Source organism: Apteryx rowi, unplaced genomic scaffold (assembly GCF_003343035.1).
Source record: "Apteryx rowi isolate R43461 unplaced genomic scaffold, aptRow1 scaffold_648, whole genome shotgun sequence".
Taxonomy (NCBI): domain Eukaryota; kingdom Metazoa; phylum Chordata; class Aves; order Apterygiformes; family Apterygidae; genus Apteryx; species Apteryx rowi.
This window is the reverse complement of record NW_020450925.1, coordinates 147,682-169,757: the sequence shown is the minus strand read 5'-3', so window position 1 is coordinate 169,757 and position 22,076 is coordinate 147,682.

Here is a 22,076-nt window from a genome sequence, read left to right as displayed (position 1 = left end):
AATATTTATAGAAAAAATACTTGGGGACATATCTTAAGAAGTAAAGAACCAATACATTTTAGTGTATTCCATGAAGACCACATGAATTAAATTCCCTTAATGGGAACTTGAAGCTCACTGCCTAGAATATAATGACTGCCATAGTATTTGTCTGAATTTATCATCCCCTAGAGTTAGTGGTAGTAAAAACAAAACAAACAAAGACTCATATATTAAAAAAAAAMCCCAAACTCCACACCTCTTAATGTAGGAAATTATAACTCTTCACATCAGTGCCACTGTTTCTCTGTAAAACAGAGCTAAAACATCTTACCCAGCTAAATCCCAACAAGATGTTTGTGTATAGATTGGTCTCATTTCTCCTTAGCAATCCAAACAGTCGCGTCTCTCTGTGGTTGCACAGCACTAATGTTTGATGGCTCTCTTCAAAGGATGTATTTGAGAACAGGTATATGTCATTTCAGCTCCCCCTGCCAAGGTGTATAGATTAATAGCAAGAGAAGATGCTGCTACTTCCCGTGAGAAAATTACCCTGATAGAAAACAAGATTAAAAAAATATATATGAAAAAGCAATTCCACCTTCTTTCAATTCACTAATTGCTTTTACACTTTTGCTGCCACCTCAGAAGTTTAAGGTAGCTTAAATCATGAATTAGCATATAGGGTGTTAGTTCTTTCCTGAGAAAAAAATCTGTAGATCTCTTAAGAATAAAGAAAACTTTGACTCTGTCATGGTCAAGAGCAAAACTTCCATTAAAGTCAGTAAGACCCCATTACATTTCAGGCACTGCAGTGCTCAGCACATTTCAAGTTTCTGCCCACCTGGAACTTCTTCATGACATGGATGAAGACAATATATTTCCCTGATCAACAGCATAGACTGATCAGTTTTGTTTAAGCTTTCTAAAATAAAACAAGAACTTTCCTGTGTCTCTCAGGATGAGGCATACAGTCATCATAGCCATTTTGCAATAAAAGTTTGGCCTTAGGAATGTTCAGATGAAATCTGGGAAGCCCCAAAGCCTCTGAATTCCTATCTGAGCATCACAGACTTCAGATATCACCTGTTTGTAGTTTAAAATAACACTAGGCACACTTGAAAATCCAAGGAATTCATTCCAAGTCTGAAGACAGCAACTAGTCTCTAATCTCTTTTTCCACTGCCCTCATCTAACAAAGAACCAACTAAAGGCTCAAATAATTTTCACCAGTCTATAAATGTGATGTGTTTCTTAAAAAAATGTAACCGATTACAATGATTTAACTATCACTAAAAGTTTTTAATTAAAACCTAAAATATATCCTCATTATAAAAAGAAATTACAATTTCTGAGGTTTTATTGATAAGGCTACTTATTAAGGACTTCTGAGCTGATTTGCGGTTTTGAAGATAAGCTCCAGAACAACATTTGTTGGGTATTCATTATAATTCTCCGCAGCCTCTAAATCATTTTTTTCCTTCCTAATGGAAATATGGATTTTTTTTTATTTTTTATTTTTTAAGTACGAAATTGCCTTGGGTGTTTCTGACTGGTTCACAAAGGCAGAAACAAAAAATGGTTGAAATTTAAACACGGATAGCTGCCAGTGAAACATTGGGAGGAACTCCAACTATTGGCAAGAACTTTTTATTGAAAGAAATAACACTCATCTTCTTGTTGGGAATTAACGCCTGTAGCTGCAGTAGGAAAGGAGTGGTGTGGCAAGAGCTCACCAGGAGTGCAGTGTAACCATCAGTATTAATAGGGCCGCGATGCTAGAAGGATCTGCAGGTAGTGAATGAACAGCTGGGGAACAGTTTGATTCACAGATGCTTCAATATTGCTCGCAAGGCCTGTGGTGAAGTTCATGGATGTTTTACAAATAACAAATCCATAGCTATTCCAGCTGTGTATAGTCAAGTTGCAAATAATAGTTTGAGGGTCTATGCCAATTTTCCCCAGAGCTACGACATGTTGGACTGGATCGCTAGACAGCTCTACAACACATTTTCCTTGACAGGAGTGGTGGAAGGGAGGGAGGACAGGAGGACGGGTGGTCAGTGGTGCAGCCTCTCCTTTCCTCCCTTGTAGCATCCCAGACCATATGCGGTTCACGTTGCATGGCAGGGAAGCGCTGAATTTAGCTATGGCTTTACACAGTTAAGAGTCAGATTATAAAAATGCCTAACATCAAACATTTCAAACCATCATATCAAAGAAGCAAACTTTTCCTTTAGTTAAAGGAAAGGCCAAATAAAAGATCAAATACAGTTTCTGGTTTACACTTTGAGAGAGTCCTTCTTTAAAAACAAAAGAGCAATTTGTATATACTTTCTAAGGTTTTGATGTATAAACTCCTGAGAAAACTTGGCAAAACTTTCTCACAAGAAACAGAGCAGTGAGCAAAAAACAGACTGGCCAGGTTGTATTGTTTAGTCCAAGAAAACTGAGAACAAACAGGGAAAAGTAAATGAAATTTTTGAAGTCTCTCAGGTGTAACTTCCTGAGGTTCACATCTTGCAATAAGTCTGCATGGCAGACATTACAGGGTCAGCCTCTGTACTTTTCATTATAAAGCAGGAACAAGTAGGTTATCAATACAAGTAGGGCTCTCCAACTTTGATACAACTAACTTACTTTCTGTTCACAAACACCTAACTATTGAAATATACAGAGTTTCATACAACTTTTAAAGTAAGGAAGAGTTTAGAATCGCATTACAGAAATAATTTGCACTAGCCATTGCAGAAATGTTTACAAAGCTATAATTGCAATGTTCTCTTGAAGAGCTTATTAAATGCTACAAAATGGCATGCAGAACTGGCTTACGAGAACATATTAACCATACATACACCAAGCCATATACCATGGTAGCAACATAATTCTTTACTTTAAAAAAAATAAAAATAAGGAATAGTAGTGATTTGAAAAGCAGAAGTCTGCCCATGTATAAAGAGCTAGAGATTATCAAAAACAGATTGAAAAATGTGTTTAATTGACATTTCTAGCATCTGTTTTATTTTCATCTTCAATTAGGAGCCAAATGCAAGGAAAAGAAATGTTTTGGCTCTGGGCCAGGTTAATTTTTTTTGGCTTTAGTTCATTTTTATCAAGCGCAACTTTACTCATTTCTATTTATTTATTTATTTTTGTAGCACAGTGTTTTTGTAGCATATTTTTGTCTTGCATATGTGGTTGAATTTTATATAAGTATTATGAATTAGTATTTCTATTAAAAGCTATAGAAATGGCATGAAACTCTGGCATACCTTCCCCTTTTCCCTTGCTCCCCCAGAACAAGGGTAATTTGTGGCAATTATTTGGACCCATTGTCTGTCCAAAGCATAGAGAGTCTCGAGTCCTAGCCCAAGCAACAATCAGAAATAATTAAGCAGTCTTTTGTTTCTCTCCACCAGCAGAACTCTGTCTACAACAAAACATACCAAATTTCTAACCCTTAACAGGTTTATCTCTCTGCAGACACTGTCTACCCTGACTTGCCCTTCCCCAGACTTTCTCCTCCCACGCTGTTACAATCAACAGCTCAGGTTATTTAGACATGGGAAGTACTTTATCTTACTCTGTCTGGTTTTATAAAGCCTGGTCTACTTACAGACATTTCTCTTTAAACTTCTGGAGATGCAGGCTGCGTACCACCACTGAACACAGCTATGGCCATACAGGAACGTGGATGCCGAAAGGCTCTCATTAGAAATGCTACCAACTGTTTGGGGCTTTGCAGATCAAAATTCACTCCTTAAACCCATTTAGGAACCAATAAGCAACCAGTGCATATTATCTAATTACCACTGGGAAGCCTTACTAAACAGGCAGCCTGCTGTATACAACAGCTTAAATAGAGCCATATCTTAGCTGGATCATATGTAGGGTTTGTTTTAGAAGCTGAGGTTGGGATCACAGAAGCAGGATCACTGTTTGAAAAGAAAAGGTTGTAAGCTGTGAGCAGGTGCCAACCCATTTTTGTCTTTAATGAAGGTACTGTGACAAGGATAGAGCTCTAGAATAAAACCAACCATTCACTGTAGCAGTGAGTTCAAATAAGCTGTATTTTATTGCTCATTTTCCTTGTTGCATTACCTGGGGACTGTAATGTAATTTGCTAGTGCCACCTGCCCTATCCAAATACATTAAAATAARGATTCTTTGCTGTTTTGCAAAGAACATAGCCACTTTGTCCTTTGATCTCAAACTTTTATTAAAAATCATGTTTGGATGTTTTATTTGTTTTTACAATAAGTAGGCAGACTGTTTTGCAGTGGTTTTCCATAATCAGATATTCACTTCTATCATTTGCTTTTAAATAAAGTATAAAGTGTTGACATGGAGGGAAAGTACAAAGCTATTTTAAAAGGAAGCACACTGATTAAAAATGAATAAATATGTTCAAATAATGAATCTGACTATAAAAGAAGCTAATATGTACATTCCAATGCAGGCAATGTCTGAGGAACATAAATGTTTACCTTAAGTTTCTATTTAACTCTTCTGACAGGTATTCTCAAAAGAAGAAAAATAGAAATAATAATACACCTTTTTCATTCTCCTTTTCTGTTTTTTATATATATGTATATATTTTATATCAAAGATATATACTACTGCTGGTGTTCTTTCTAAAAGCTTAACTCTGATTCAAACCTGCACCCAGGGGCCTGGGAAACTGAATTAGCTCATCTTGGTATTTTCAACGAACAGTATTTCTGAATTCACAAGAGCCGAATGCCAGGCATTAAACTGAGATTTCTTTACTAGGGAGGAATGTGGGATGCAGAACAACTTGGGAAATCAATTAAGCAAGCGGCAACATTCATTAGGTGAAACCTCCCACTCTGCACTCCGGCAGCTGGCCCAGCCTTCGCCTCCCCATGCGCTTCTGTGGCTTTGGACACGTCTGGCTCCCTGACCCTCCAGCCCCCACGCACACCCTGTTGTCCCGGGCTGGCAGGATTCAAAATTTGGGTAGGTCCACCCCACTGCACATAACTGGAACAGACATAAGATTTCATCAATTCTTTGTCTCTTGCTTTCCGCAGAAATACCAGCAGACACCTCCTTCCCTGGGCCTGCTTCTCTCTTTGCTCATCAAGTGGCACCAGAGTTTGAGGTAAAGGGCTTACCCCTGTCCTCCCTGAGATCATCTCAGCTTTGGTGTCATATTTGTTAGCTCCCTGTGAGAGAAAATTAAGCCCCAAAGTTGCTTTCATGAAAGACCTTCAGGCATTCACGTACATCAGATCTGGGCTAGAGTAGGTAGCTTGCTGATCAAGTCCCTTCCTTTCTTCCACAACTTTAAAGAATTTCTTCTTTATTTTCTGTATGAGCAGGCCTTGAAACTACTTCTCTATCCCCTAAAAACTATATCAGGAATCCATTAGAATGTCATGTGAAATTAATTGGGCATCAAACTGAAAATGCTACTTTTAAAGTCTTACTTTCTTGCAAAATGGCTTTACACTTAGATTGACCTACAGCAATAGTGAAGACCCTGAGAAACTGTGCTATGAACCATCTTATAAATGGAAACTTGCAATCAGGAAAGTTTGTACTTCATTGACCAGCTGAGATGAGAAAAAAGATCTGTAAGCGTAATTCTTAAAGCCAAATGAATTATTATATATCTTGTTTACCTGAAGCAGAATCTAAAGCATCTGCATTTCTCAACACTATGAAGCTGAATAGAAATATTCAGCAAACCATTGAAATACTGCCCCAAAAATCTGTAGCAAAAGCCTCAGACGCAAGAAAGACCTAAGCATTTGACTGTTACAAGAATTGCTGAACTGATACATGTTGTAGCAAAACCAACTTGCATTTCACAAAAAAGGGTGAAATTCTTTTTGCATAAATGTTGCCAATTCTACAGTTATAGGGTACACATAAATGCTATATACTTGCCAACATGAATTATGATATTGGACATATACAGCAGTCAAGTAGAAAACTACCAGAAGAAACAAAAGCATTGCATGTAAAACCTGTATAAATGATAAGATGGATTTTCTTGGGAAGTAGTATCCTGTATACAGCACCTTATCAAGTAGAAATCTCTCCTGACTGGTGAATGGTACATTCAGGGAGGAAGGATGGCAGTAAAATCGAGCACTGTAAATACACTGAATGGATTCATTTATAATGGTGTGCTGCTAATGACTCCCAAGTTAAGGTTGGGTTGAGATTTGCATTTAAATCAAGGATGAAATCCCCTTGTTTCACGGTTTAATGGTTGAGTTGTCTCTAAATTTGGCACAGTAAATTTCAGAGGACAATTTTCCTTGCTATTTTCTTTAGTAAATATTTACCACACCATTATTAGATATTTGCAAAGGAAAGATGCAAAGGAAACAGCTTTTCTTTTGCATCCCACTTTCTTGTGTTTTACAGTCCTCAAGCCCAACAAACTTTACAAATATATAAGTGCATATACATGTATGTACATACCTTACCTCCCTTCATTTATTGTTTACTTGGTAACTTACTGTCAACATAGAGCATTTTGGAAATCCTGAATTAAGTACAAACAACTATTTTCCTGAGCCAGGCAACCTACTGGAGCTGTACTTACAGGAGAGTCTTCATCCAGGCTCTTGTTCTGATGAATACAATTCCTTTGTTCCCCAGGCTCACCAGTCCTTTATTTTTGTGTGGAACTGAGCAACCCACCACATACATAATATTATTATTTTTGTATTAAAGCTTGCTGTTACAATCATGCATTTTTATGATTGCCTACTTTGATCCATAAAAATGGAGCAATCACAACAGTTATAGAGAACTAACACTGTTTTGTTATAGAAGATGCATAGCAAGGTGACAGAATGACCCACAGCTAATCATAAGGACTAGAAAATTGTATGGTAAAATTGGATAAAATCCGAGTCAATTATGCAGTCCATTCATTCCTCCTCTGAAGCTTTTCCTTGCAGGCCTGTGCCTAGTCTCAGAACTCCTTCACTTACACCCCTTTTTTATTCTAATGGTCAAACTCCCAGCTGCGGGATAGTCCCTAACCAATGAGCTTCGTCACTTTGATACGAGTTGAGTTTCCTTTGTACTAAACCAGAAGAGATTCACCATGATCAAGTCAGGTAAGAGGTGAGGAGCTGAGTTCAGAATTAGGCTAAATTAAGAGATCTAAGGTTTATGGTGGGGAGGTTTAAGGATGAGGCCAGAGAGGGAAATAAGTCAAATGCCAGCAGAATATTGGGTAACTTCACAGCTTATTTACTTGCCCTTCACAGCTTGCATTAGTCTGATGTACAGTCTAATAAACCCATGCATGAAATAAATATTTTCTGTATGGACTTCATACAGTATAGCAGATATTTGGTTTAATGTATAATATTACAATTGGATTATGAATTAAGTGTGGAGTTTCCCTTTGATTAAGCAGAGCTGGATCAACAAAGGAACAAACTTGGGTCAGAGAGCTTGTGGAAAGACATAATGCAGCTCTTGAGATGTGTAGCAACCAGCAAAAATGAAAGTAACATTTAAAGAGGGCAATAAAAAGTTCATGCCATCATAGGGAGAGGGAGAAAGGCAGCCTCCAAAGAGCAGCGAAACCAGGGTGCGAGAAAGGGTTGCCACATCCTGACCACTGAAAAACCGTACGCTGGAGGGGTATTCCTGTGTGTCCATCATCTTTTCTCCAGTTCATCCACTGTTCTTCTGTGTGAAAGACCCATTTTTTTCAATTACATAAAAGGACACGGAGAGATAAAAGCTAGGTTCAGGAAGTTATGCTGCCCAGATAATGACCCTTTCTTTGTCAAAATTCCTAAATGTGAAATCCCAAAGAGAACAAATTCAGTCTCTCATCTTCTATTTCCCTTCCTCCTTTTGTTCATGTTGCTGTCAGTCTCTTTGACACATTCTCCTTCAAACACTCCCCATCAACTCTAATACTTCCCAAGAAGGAGACTCTTTTATGTTCTTCATCATCGTGGAGACACCATACATTTCCTCAGGTCAATGAACAACTTTCTCTCTGACCGTTCAACCTGACAAATAAATTACACTCAGACTTCAGAAGAAAAGAATACATCTATGACCAAGATCAAACAAAAAACCCCATACTAACAGTGTATGATTCACCATGGGCCCTTTACTTGTTTCAGTGTTACTGGGAATATAGATTATCAGTGTTAACTAACCTAAATATTTTTGTGCTTTTAAAATCAAATAGAACTTTTAAGATATCTATTATCTCTAACCTACAAAGCCTTTGATTTTGCATCATAGTTTCCACTGTTAAAACAGGACATAAAGAAAAGCTGCTAAGCCAAGCATAGAGCAAAATGAGTAACAGGTGTAAATAATCCATCTGGGAGCCCTAACTGGCTGCATAAGAGTCAACTCTGGTGCACGTGAGCCCAAACAATGAGGAAGTGCTGCAGGTCAAGGGAAGGCAATGCAAGGGAAGGCAATGCAAGGCAAGGGACTCTTGCAGAAGAGACAGCTGATACAGTCTAGACAGCATCATAGACAACTGAAGTTGTCAGTGCTTGACCCAGGACCATAAATAAATATTTCCATGAGAACTTTACTTAAAATTTTCAATGGAAATATTTGAAAATGTTGCAATGATTATTGCACTATAGGTCTACCTTGAATCCTTTATTTAGGTAAGGGCTTATGCTTTCATTTCAATCCTGCATCAAATACCAAAGGGACAGCTAAAATGAATAAATGTTGCACATTTGTCTTAATACTTGAAGGATTATAGGGCCATAAAGGGCATGGAAGACATAAGTAGGAAAATAATAATATGAACTTAAAAGACCAGGGTGATTTATATGTGGTACTTTTGCAACCTGATAAACATTTCACTAAGGTGTGTACAGTTTGCCCAACTATTGCATACTATGTATAGGTGAAGAAATAGCAGTTAGGAGGAGGCAGGGAATTCTCTATGAAATAAAGGCAGTCAGTGTCTCTTCCAAAGTAGAGAGAAATTAAAAAAAAAAAAAGCAGATGTCATCTTTCATAGTCTCATACAATATTACTTATTGATGAACATTTTGCTTGCTTTCCGACAAACCCTGTTAACCTGTTACCTGAAAAAGTTTCTATTAAATAATCAGTATAATACAATTCCTGTGGTGAACCAGAAAAACTGTCAGTTAAATACAGGCCCTTGCATACAGCTAAAAACAGATAAGCGGAACTCCTAAAATACTAGTAGGGACTAACATTAACTATTGCATCTTTCTTCAGTAAGAGCAGCAATAACAAGGTAGTACCAGCGGTTTACAGATTCATTCATCTTTTCCTGGGGCATTCTTCAGTTGCTGAAACCTGTTTTACTGCTATTCTTTGCCCCATGAAGCTTTTTTGAAGATGTGAATGTTCATGGAACATTTTCACTGCCAGGAATTTTCCAGCTATTTGTATTAACGGAGTGTTTTTTTTTTTTTTTTTTAAATCCCAAATGCTCTCCAAATTCTGGAACTTTGGTTTTGCTTTTGTGCACAAAAGTATTAACATTGTATGGAATCTGTGGGGTAGAAATGGTGCACGGAATAAGCGTACATTTTGTGGGCAAGTTCTGAACTAGGGAGATATGGAAATTCAAACTGATCAAAGAGTAAGTTGTCTGGCAGTAAATGTAAGATGGTCTCTTCTCATATTTTGATAATCAAATCACTTGGTTAGCTCACCTTACCTTTTTCAGATCAAACTTTCTATCTTTCAATAATTTATTTTGCCACATTAAGTAAAATAATATTTTCCACACCAGAAATCATACACATGGAATCAAATCTGGAGTTGAAGAAGTTTTGAATAATAAATTTGTTAAAAAAAAAAAATCTACTTTCTGTGTGGGAGGAGAGAACCTATTAGCAAATTCAGGCTGACTTACGCAAATACTTTCAGCCAAATAATGATACATTTTGTTTTGACATATTTTGAAAATGAAATGTTCCATTTTGGAAATGCCAAAAGCTTTCACTTTGACATATTCTAAAAGCACCTTTTTGAATTTTTATTTTGAGATTATTTTTTCATTTAAAACTGATTCAAATGAAAGTGGATTAAACAACATAGAAAGAGAGCAAAACATTTTGCTTGGGGTTAGAGATAAGCAATTTTTTGCTTACCTCAAAGAAAACAAAAAAAGGGGAATATTTTTCAGATTTCAGTCTTCCTGAACCCATACTTTTTCCTGTAATTTTTGGTTCAGCCAAGCTGTTAAATCTACATCACACTCAGTTATAGTGAGAACCACGGTCCAGCCCATTCACTTGCACTGGGCTCTGTCAGTTTACTTCAGCTGAATCCTTGGACCACTCTGTTTATCAAATGAGCTAAAATTAGGTTCTTCTACACTCTCAGTTTAAAAAGCAGAAGACTCTGGGGAATGGAAGGGAATGCTGTCATCAACACTGCACATGTGGGGCTGTCTGTCCATCCCTCCCTTGTAGCTGATTCCCCATCTTCCATCTGTTTAATTTGCTTAAGCAGTTAATTAATTTATAGCCAACTTCTGTCAATATATATAGCTAGCAAATAGCTGTCACAGGAGTATCCCAGCTTACTAAAGAAGCCAAGCCAGCTGATTTTTGGTCGTCCTAAACTATCAGATGAGAATTTAGCATCGCAAATGTTGGTATTTTGTCAGAAATCCTCCTTCCCACCATAGGAAGAGGCATAGGCAATTGTATCCATCTTTTTCTTGTAGTAAAAGGATGGATGACTATAGCCCTATGGGGTATGGAGGAGAAGGGAAGGGACATTTTCTGCAGTATTTGCAAGGCCTCCTCAAAGAAGACTAACCTGGGTGTTTTCTTCTGTAAAGAAAATTTTAGAAAATGTCAATAAACCTAATGTACCTACAAACTGTGGGTTGTTTTCTTTATGTTCTTATAGCTAAACAGAAATTCCCTCACTGAGTCTCTTAAGACTTCTTCTCCTACTGAACTCTGGTACCATTTGATATTCCATAGTTTCCTATTTCATAGATATTTTTGGTTCTCTCACTAGAGTGGGCCACTCATGCATGGAGACATTTATTGCCAAATCAGGCTTGAAATGCCACTGCACTTTTGCTTTTATTAGCTGCCTTTACATGATCATCATCATCTTGCTCACTGTGACTCAGCACCGAGCATTAGAGATCTATCTGCAGTAGATCACTGCAGTTGGTGAAGGATTTGGGCTTTTTCCTCTCCTCCCTGATAATTGAGGCTTCACTGAGATGGAGAGAGAGAAATATTAACACCTGGAACCAAGTAAAAAAACAAACAGCATTTTTGAGCTTCATTATAACTAAGAGCTTTAGTAAAGGGAACATCAGTGCAATTAGGGTGTAATCCAAAGCCCATTAAAGTCATTGGGAATCATTCCATTGACTTAAATTGGCTTTGGATTGGGCCCACAATACTCTATTACATATCAGAAGGCAGTGCTATCTGAGGGAGATTGCATTTCAAAGTGTGAATAACACTGCTGCACACAGCTTTACTGTTAGAAGTTCCAGCTCTGTCACATTTTGTTTTGCTGGCATCCTCCTTTTATCAACATTTGTCTTGCAGCAGATTGTGGTTATTATTCTAAATCCAAAATGCTTTTTGAACAAACATCGTCATCATCAATGCAGATCTGTTGAACAGTTATATAACACAGTGGGCATGGCCATGGTTGACATAGCATAGTAATAAAAAGGCACCCTGGAAACATGTTATTTTAATGTCGTATCAATATTTTATAGACTTTTTAAATGTTTTCTAGTTCTGACCAAAATAGGCCACATATACCCATATTAAAAAAAAAAAAGGAAAAAAAAGAAAAAAAAGAAAAAAAAAAGAAAAAAGATTACAGTCAGTTTTTCAGAATGCCTGAAGGTTTTGTAGAAGCACAATGTCAAACGGCCTCTAAAATAACCACACATTTCTCCCCATGATACTGCCAAGAAAGGGAAGGTGGCAGAAAGTATTCTAATCAATAGTAAGAACTTTGTTCCTAAAATCATTATTTGTATTGATTGTTGGCTCAGTTAATTATGGTGTATGAGGGTAGAACAGAACATTACATTTGCCGAATTTAGGAGACAGGCAAAGAGAATGTGCTAAGGGAGCAGCTAAACATACAGCCTCTTCACTGACTTCTAGCACGCACCAGGAAGATGGCTTTCCTCTCTGTTTCTAGGTGTCTGAAATTTCTTACAGAATTATCCCATCTATCCGCTAGCTACACTAATCCCCTATAGGGGTAGAGGACATGTGCAGGATCATCATGCTCCAGAAGGAGCTCAAGGCTCCCCTGTCCCATTGAGCTAGGGAACTTTGCTTTCAGCTACATAATTTTATGGCTAACCCTACTTTGAACATGTGAGTCATTGTGGGGAAGAAGATACCAGTCTAGATGGACCAGGTAACCTCAGAAGAAGGGGAATTTCTGAGTTCTTGCACCCTTTGGGACAACTGCTGTGTTCCCACTCTGCTGCTACAAGGAGTCAGAGGACAGTTGTCTCCTGAGTTCCCCCTCATGAGGCACATTTCCAGGACAACATGGTACCCTCTGCCCGTGTACAGGTCACGGCCATGAAGTTGTGTCTGGAGGAGAGGTACCATAAACGTAAGAGTCGTGCCAGACAGTGACTGGGGCTTGAAAGCATGAAAGAACATCTATAAAAGAGAAGCAAATAATGTAGCTAGTTAGCTTGAAATAGGAGGGTGAAAATATATACTTTGCTCTATATTTCTATCTAACATCTAAGCTAAGGTAATGGCGCTCTAAGATTGAAGAAGGCAATGAGTGGAAGGAGTCCATCGGGCTGAGCTGAAGGAAACTGATGCAGTTTACAATAAGAAAGAGTTCTCCAGTGGGGGGAGGTACAAAGCTTTGAACAAATTAACCTTGATATTTCAAGCCAAATGAGGCGATATTAATATTGCCACCAAATTTTCATTGTTGTCATTTTTCATTAGTAGCTCTCAAAGAGATTTACAAAGGAGATCAGTATCAATATCTGATGCATACACAAAGAAACAGAACAAGAACTACACTTGAAAAGCCTGGACTCTTTTTGAACAAGCTAGGAGGAAGAGACAGAAATAATACAAAATAGAATGTGCACTTCTATTTCACCCATTTGTGACATGATTCAAAAAATGATTAAATTCAATTTAAAAAACAGGCAAATATTTCTTTATAAAACCCTATGACTGCAGTATTAACTCTGGGATATCATGGTTAAAAAAACTCTAGAAATGCTGTTGCTGAGAGGATGAAGTTTTGCTACTGGTAGCAAGTAATAATATATGGGAAGCCAGGGTGTAGAGTTTGCTATTCATGTTATAAATATGCATCCTCTTTCACCCGACAGAGAAGATAAATTTAAATTCTCAGTTCTTCAATCTAGCTGTATCATTTGGAATTAATTTCCCCAAAGAAAAAGCAAGGGATCAAACAAGGTTGATCTCTGTTACAGTCACTGAATAAAATTGAACTTGATGCCAAATATTAATAATCTTTGGGCATAACCAGTGGTAGCAACAGTAAATTTCTGACTCAAGGCAAAATTTATTAGCTCTTATGAAAAGACTGGGATTAAGTCTATGATCTGATTTGAAGATGAAGCATCTAACACAATTATATTATGATGAACTCACATGTCAGGAACAGGCAATCTTCTCAGTTACCAGAGTGTTTTGTCATGACACCCCATGTCCTTTTTGGACGAAGATAAATAAGAGTTTGCACTTGTGCTGCTTTCTTCTGAGGACACTAGAATGACTTACAAACCTTACCTCATTTATTCAAACAGATGAAGAATGGATAATTACAAACTGAAATAAAACTGTCCCTGGTTCCCTCAGAAACAGCCCACTCTTAACAGGTAGGAAGATTATTCTCCACTGGATACAGCAATGGCAGTTAGGGGATTTAGTCTGGACATACTTACTTTTATGCAAAGTGGTCAAGACCTCAATTTCACATTTTACATTAAGATTCACATTCAATAGCATATTACCCTGAATACTTTCCTGTATCTTTAATTTAATGAAAACCAAATATGAAAATGATGCTCATTGAGTAACCAGTACCACTTCCTGCAGCAAATTTCTATGTCCCTTTAAAAGGTCTGATAGGATTACACTAGAAAGTGGCATTACAAAGTGTTATCATATTGTGAAGTGAAGGAAATCAAATCAAATTAATGCCAATTTAATTTTGAATACAAGTATCCACAATAGGTTTTTAATGTGATTTAGCTCCACTATTTTAATGACTAATTCAGATTAATTTTCTGGTAATCACATAGATAAGCTCTTATCCATTAGTGGTTGATTGATAGTCATCTCACTTCTAGGCAAAGGTTTCAATGACAATTTAGAAACAGGGAAAGGTGTTCATTATATATGTGACATAAAGAAAGTATTGTTCTGTTTATGGTAAAGCTTTGGAAAGAACTGATTTTTGTTATCAGCAGCTAAAAAAAAAATCAGATATATCAGATATATTTTTATGTTAAGAAAATGAAATAAATTGTTACAAGGTAAACAAAGCATTTTGTTTCTATTGAAATGGCATTTCTTATTTCATTTTGAAAATTTGTTTAAAGGAAGAATTTTTTTTCCTCCAAAACCCTGATATTTTATTTTTAAAGTCAGAGTGAAAGCTTTCTTAGAATTCTCCTTTTCTCTCAACACACAAAATGAGTTTGCCAAACATTTGGGCTGAATATGCAGTTTTGGATTAAAACAGTTTAAGCCAAAAACAAAAGTGCGTAGCTCCAGGTTGTGCAAGAAGTGCCCATATACATGAGCAAGCCTTGCACCAGTTACCTGCTTTATCTATTAACTGAACAATTTAACAGAAATAGGAAGCACCAATACGAGGATTACATTCAGATCACTTTAAATTAATACTGAGCTCCGCAATCATCTGTGATATGGAACGAAGTGGGTGAATTATCACAAGGTTCTTGAACTTTGAATAAAAATAAAGGCAGGAACTTTACATGTCAACATGCGCAGTTTTGAAGTATGGTCAAGTCAGAGAGCAATCATTTTACAATTTTAAACAATTCTGATTTCCATTAAAGGAAACTTTCATCTTCTGTTTTACCCATTCTGAAATGAGCTGTTTGTATCACTATGTCACGCATTGCCCTTTTAGACATGAACTTTTATCTGTCAGATATTAGCAGCGTATTAGTACGTACCCACATTCTCACATCACATACATCCTGGCCTTCTCTAAATGCTTTTGTGAATAAGATAATTTAAGTCATGTTTAACAGGAACAAAATAAAACAGTCTCGTAGCTGTTCTGTGTATAACAGAAGCAACTCATTCTAGCGTTACTTTGAAACACATACATCAATCCACCGCTTCCCTATAGTGCTTCCTTTGGACTTCCTGCAAACCCCATCTCCCCTCTAGCAAAACCAACAAGTACAGAGTATTGCTACCCAAAAGACCATGGGTAGTAAAATGTCACGACTGATGCACTTAGGTTTCATGTGCTGAATGGCTGAATTGTCATACTCCTAAACTAGTTTTGGTGAATCCTTTTATTCCTTGTGCTATGCTATTAACATACTTCAGTTTTCTGTCCTCCTAGCATTTTTTTTATAATATTAACAGACCTGAAATAAATTACCTACACTTACCCCCATAAAAACATAGTAAGGGGATTAAGATGGAGGTGGAGAAAAAACAAACCAGGCACCTTCAATTTGCTATTCATCAGCATTTTTATTTAAGGGGCTTCTACTGTATTTCAAAAAGGCAGTACTCTTGCAAGAATGTTTAAAAAGACAACTTCACCTTCCTTCTTCCTTAAAATGTTTTCCCAAGGCAGCTAAAGGAAACCAGTAAAGATAGAAATATAATTGTTTTGATTTCAATAAAAGGAACCAATTTCACCTCTCAGGTCAGGTGTTATGATGTGATAATGCCATTTAGACGCACAGTCATTTGTAAAGCAACAAGCATTTTATAGCCTAAGGAACAGTGGTCCAGCTCTTTAGCTGGCATAAATCAGCACAGTTTCACTGAAGCAAATGGAGCAACTCTGATTTACATAAGCTGAAGACATGGTCCTTTATTTCTTAGAACCACATTTCATAATATCCTGAGGATACAAGCTGAAATAAATAAATAATTCAGTGCTGTGTTATTCACCTAGCAAACTAAGCTTTCTTTGTTGAGCTAACACTTGAACACAGCAGTTAAACTAGACAGGCATGCTCAACTCACAATTTCACAGCAATAATGAGTCTTCAGTTTGACTCAAGAATATTATGGAAGCCATTTCCCCACCCCAGAACTCTCTCATGGAAGAAAATCAAATGAATACTTACACGAGGGTTTCTTCTGAAGAAGGCATAGGACTGCACAATGCCTCATGTTATAAAGCACAGGAGAGTCAAAATCCGAGGGTAATTAGGGTTTGGTGAAGACAGTACACCCAAAGCAGGGCAAAACCAAAGAAAAATATAGAACAGCAATGTTATGAATAAAATAAGCAGGAAGTTTTTGCTGGTTATCATGTGCTATATTTTAACAATACGAGAATTTTTTATACAGAACACCGAGAAGTATACAGGAGCCCTTAGTAATTCCCCTCAGGCCCACCTGTATCCCCTACTTTAAATTAAAGAGAGAGAAAAATACATTGGTTTAAATTTTACAACAATTTTGGCCTGAAGCAAGCCACACATTTCCCCAACACAAATCAGCTGCATTTAATTCCCCAGACAGCTGGCATGAACACAGCTTCTCCACAGGACACCTGAATTACAAAATTAGCACATTCAGAACTCTAAATCACATTCCATTACATTAAGCCCTAAGGTCCAACATTAAGGAGAATGAGAATAAATTGCAGAACTTCTCCTGAATTAACCCTCTTAGTGCACTCTCAAAGTTAAATTGCCCTTTCCTCCCCTTTAAAGAGACATGGAAACTTAAACATTCCCTCCTGCCCTTTCTAATTTGTTTCTCTTCTTGCCAAGTGGCACAGTTGATGGGACATAAATTGAAAGTCTTTTCAGAAACTCACACTTGTAAATTAGCCCATCGCAAGCTGTTTCGACTCACTTTGAAAATTTGCAGGTTAGTGTTTATGTCTGGTCCTGCAAACAACACTGACCCATCTACTTCTCCCTAGCAGCAGACATTATTGCAGTGTGATGGCAAGCATGTACTGATCTGATTTTGTTGTGTGTAAGCTGCTGCCAACAAAGTTGTAATTCTTGGGAGAAGTGATGTGAGTTTAACAGACAGTTTTGCTTACAGTTATATAGCAGTGACCTGATCTGATTAACACAAATTTGCTGATTCTTGCTGTATTATGATTACTGTTATTGTTCTGTTGCAATTATTACGAATTTTGATGTTAGATATTGTACAATTAAAGACCAGTGTTTTACAACTCAGCTTTAAGCCATTAGATACAGATGATGAAAAAGACAATGAAACATTAACAACAGGTCTTCAAGGAGAAAGGATAGGATCAGAAAAAATGACAATCTAACACTTTTGAACAAGCACAGTATTACATTCAGAGAGATTCTCCCTAACATTAACTACAGAATATCAATACAATGCTAAGACATCTCAGACTGGTTTAAAATTATGTATGTTTACTCTGTACATGCATTAAGAAAATAAAGATGCCTATGCATGGATTTCAGTGCTTTTGCTTGCATACCTCAAAATAATTAACAGGTGGTCACAACAGTCACAATTCTGCATGTATCAGGAGCGGCCAAGCTGTCTTCAAGGACTCAGTGATCAGCACATTCACAAATCTGAATGTGCCTTGAGCCGAAAGTATAATCAAGATTACTGGTATATGCAGGGAGGTTTTGTAATTCATCTGTTCCCTGCTTTCAATGACCTAATTTTGCAGCGTGATAGGAAAACGACTGAGCTGAATCATTAGTGGCCCACCTAGCACTTGTTATTTGAAATTACCCCACATCAAAAATATTAGCAATATCTGCATGAAAATGCCATTCTGCTCTTGAATCTGCTCTCTTCCATTTTTATTACACTAAATTTCCATCCATACTTCGTTGACTGTCACACAAAAGATAATGTTTTAATGGTGACATTCATTATTTATTTACCTGGGATGACTTGTGCTATGCTAATGCCAGCCAGTCAAAGCTTTCTCTGTTCTGAAGCAAAATAAAGCTATGCATTGCTATTACAATCTTTTGACTTCTTTAATCACTTTAATCAATTATTTCTGAAGACTTTTTGACTAAATGCACATACAATGTCTCTTTGCCTCTTATTCCTTGTTGCAGATATTAAATTATGTTAAAATTCATAACAGCTATGGCAATGGGCACTGTACCTCTCAGGAAGTTTTAGTGGTTGGGAAACGAGAATGAGTAGTGACCCAGTACTTATCACCAGAGCCCTTCTGGATTCATCTGTGCAGAGCACATTTTAGAAGCAAATAGCCTGTGTATTTTAAATTCTGTTTTAAATAGTAGATGTAAAGCTTATGATAGACAGACTGAAACAGATCAGTAATGCTGAGAAAAACCCTGGCAGCTAAGCTGCGAATTTGGATCTTTTATAAGACTGGCAGGGGAAATGCAATAGTTAGTGGAGTAATTTGTTTATAAATATCTGATTTCAAGGACCAACTCTCATGTGAACGCAGCCTGACCAAGAGAGACTCTTGCTTAGCTCTGGCTACATTTTACAATGTAGGTGGACTGCCTGGGCTCTAGTCTTACACTAGTTCAAGAAGGGTGGACATCAAGCCCTGGAAATCAACTTTTAATTGAGACAGAGATGTTTGCGGGTACATACCAGGTGCGTAAAGGCCCGTAAAGTTCAAAAGCAGATGAAGGAGGCTGTATAGACATTGCTGTTTAGTTACCAGCACTTAGGAAACAATTACCAAAATTGAGATGATAGACCATAGATGGCCACAAGGGTTTATATATTTCACATGCCTAGGGAAAAGTGGAAGAACTATGGCTATTTCAACACTGTTTGCTGGGCATGCCATGTGGTGGGCTCATAGGTGATATTATTCTGTTTGAGGGTCTTCTAYTGCCTTTTGGAGCAGGGTTTATGTCTGAGCCCTATGTCTGCATTTTCCTGCTAAGGGAATCAGAAGAACTGTTTCGGACTCAAGCCACACTGTAAGCAACAGACAGGTAATGCATACTTAAACTTTGCATGAGGAAGTTAATAAAGAAGGTATCATCTCCAATATTAGGATGTCAGTCTGTAGCAGAGGAGAAGGAAAAAATGATGGTCCACCAGTTGCCTGAGGAAGTGGACAACTGCCTTCCAGTCCCAGAGTGATGTTTAAGGAAAATAGTTACTGGGTATTAGTCTATAAAATAGAGGAATTAAACCATGTTGTCATTTAGATTGTATTTTTTGTAGTGAAAACTAAAGACACAGAATAACTGGTCAAAACACACTAAGTTTAAATATGTGCATTGCTGAGTATTTCAAGAAAGGATTCATAGAATTCAAAGAGCTTAATGGAAAATAATAACAACCAAAGAGAACAATTTGCAATAAGTGGAACAAATAGAAAATAATGAAAGCAAACTGGATTCAATCTAATCTACTGAAACTAAACTCTTAGCTGAGTACATGATAATGGAAATAATTAAAATTACTGATTGTATGGATGGTAAGAAAATAGCAATGAAGAATACTGAGCCGAAGGATGGGAGAAACAGATGTTTTTGCAAATATTGTGTGTATTAGCCTTATTGAGAGTACAAAAGTGACAGCATATTTGAATATAAATAAAATATCTATTGTAAGCAGTGTTTCCATTTTTCTCCATGGCTTTTGCTGTCCTGTTAGTCAATTTAGTGAGAAATTATCCTTGGGCATACTTTTTGCCTTCTCTGTCACAGTGCATCAATTATACTTCACACTGTACAGTGACACTGGCTTGTGACATTGTTTTATGCACCACTCTGCTATCATTTATAAACAAAATCCTGTAAAACACATTTTAGAGTAATAATGTTAACACATTTAACCATGAGTTCTTACTTGTGGTGAATTTTAATGTTCTATATTAGTCACTGCTAAAGATAATGTTAGATTATAGAATTCCAACATTTTTTCCCTCCACTCTGTACAGATTCAATCATTGTATCTTCAAAGTCCGTGGTGTGTGTCAGCTCATGCTCAAGAAGCCAGCAGTGACAGAGAATTGAGATGCACTGCCTTTTTGCATTCTTCATCAGCTTTGCCTGGGAGAAAGAATATTCTTTACTGCAGTCAGTAGCTGTGAAAACACAACTGAGTATTCAGTAGGCATCTAGCTAACATTATTTATGGAAAAAAATAATTCAAGGAATGCCTTCAAGAGGACAGTGTTCAGCAGGAAAACTGAGGGTCAGAAAGCTTGGGTTGTACAAGTGATTCTGCCATCTACTGTTCTGCTCATACCTTCTCTTTCTGTATTAGGTTCCTGACATCTGGATGAGTATAGGGGGAAATTACTCTGAAGATATGTGTTGTGACAGATCATTATTGCCATCAGTACATGACTTGGATAGGAGCATTGCAAACAAACTTTCATCAGCTAAAGCGTATTTTACCCCTGCCTGCTGACTTAGTGATCTGGCTCTTCATTCTTTTACTGTTTGGAGGGAAAAGTACTTTCTTACATCCAAAATATAATCAAATAAGGTATTGGTAAAAATATTACCCAATCTGTGTGTCCTTACTCTGGGGAAAGCATGGGTGAATTCACTTAACAGAGTATAGATCACAGTTTTCTCAGAACAGCGCTTACATGGAAATTGTTAGGGGGAAGGGCTTCCCCATTCCAGTGTAAAAATTCTGTCCTCTGCAAACTAAAAAGCTCCAGGGGTGTCCCTTTCTCTTGAGGGAAACAAAAATAAACTTGTTGTCTGGGACATGGTCTTACCTGGCCTCTAATTTGGTAACACAGAAAACTTTAACATTTCTAAATATCAGCAAAAGGCCAGGAAGATGTTTAAGGGACTGGACTATCTGTCATACAAGGAGAGAAAGCTGAGATTGTTTATTCTAGAGAAAAGAGGGTTTAGGGGCATCTTACTGATGTGCATAAATACCTGATGGGAGGGAGTAAAGAAGACAGAGCCAGACTCTTCTCAGTGGTGTCCAGTGGAAGGGCAAGAGGCAATGGGCACAAACTGAAACACAGGAGAATTCTGTTTAAACATAAGAAAAAAACCCTTTTAAGGTAAGGGCAACTGAACACTGGAACAGACTGCCCAGCGAGGTTGTGGCATCTCCATCCTGAGAGATATTCAAAAGAGGATCTTGTCCGGTCAGGGGCAACCTGTTCTAGTTGACCCTGCTTCGAGGTGAGGATTGGACTAGATGATCTCCAGAGGTCCCTTCCAACCTCAATGACTGTGTGACTCTATGACCAGGAGCCCGAAGTCTACTGTGCATTTTTGAAAACTTCACAGAAGTCTACTAGATGGAAAAAAGATTTGTTGCAGCTGCAAAATTTGCTGCTACTTGATGATCTTCACCCTCAAGTTGTAGGTCCTCAGATGCATGAGAGATGAAGAAAACATATTAACATTTTTTTAAGAGATAATAGCACGTCCTAAGAGAACAAATAATATTGGGGGTTACCGAGTGAGTTTAGTGAGAATATACACAAAATCTGGGTGAAGAAGATAGATTTTGCTGATGAGACATAAATAGATGTATTGTCTTTTTAATATTAAATCAGAAAAATTTCCATATTAATTTGCTTTTCTTTTGCCAAGGAATTCTTAGCAGCTTGCTAGAAGGAGCCACTCAGAGATCTGCTGTGATCTGCACAGAGATATAGGATGGAAAATTTTTTCTTCATTCCCACAAGGCAAGAAAGGACAAGAGTAGAGAGACTAAAAGACAAGGTGTCAAAATCCCACAGAATTTGCTATCACAAGAACAGGAGATAACTGAACAGTCTGAAGCCTGACACCCTAATGTGTCAGCTTCTTTAGGATGTGTTACAAAATCAGCTTGGAGAAAGTTGTGCATGCTATTATTTTAAAACACTGCAACAGTAGCAGCAAGGCTAATTCATCATTTGGGTGGCTGGCATTTACATAAGGCATCAAAAGAGAG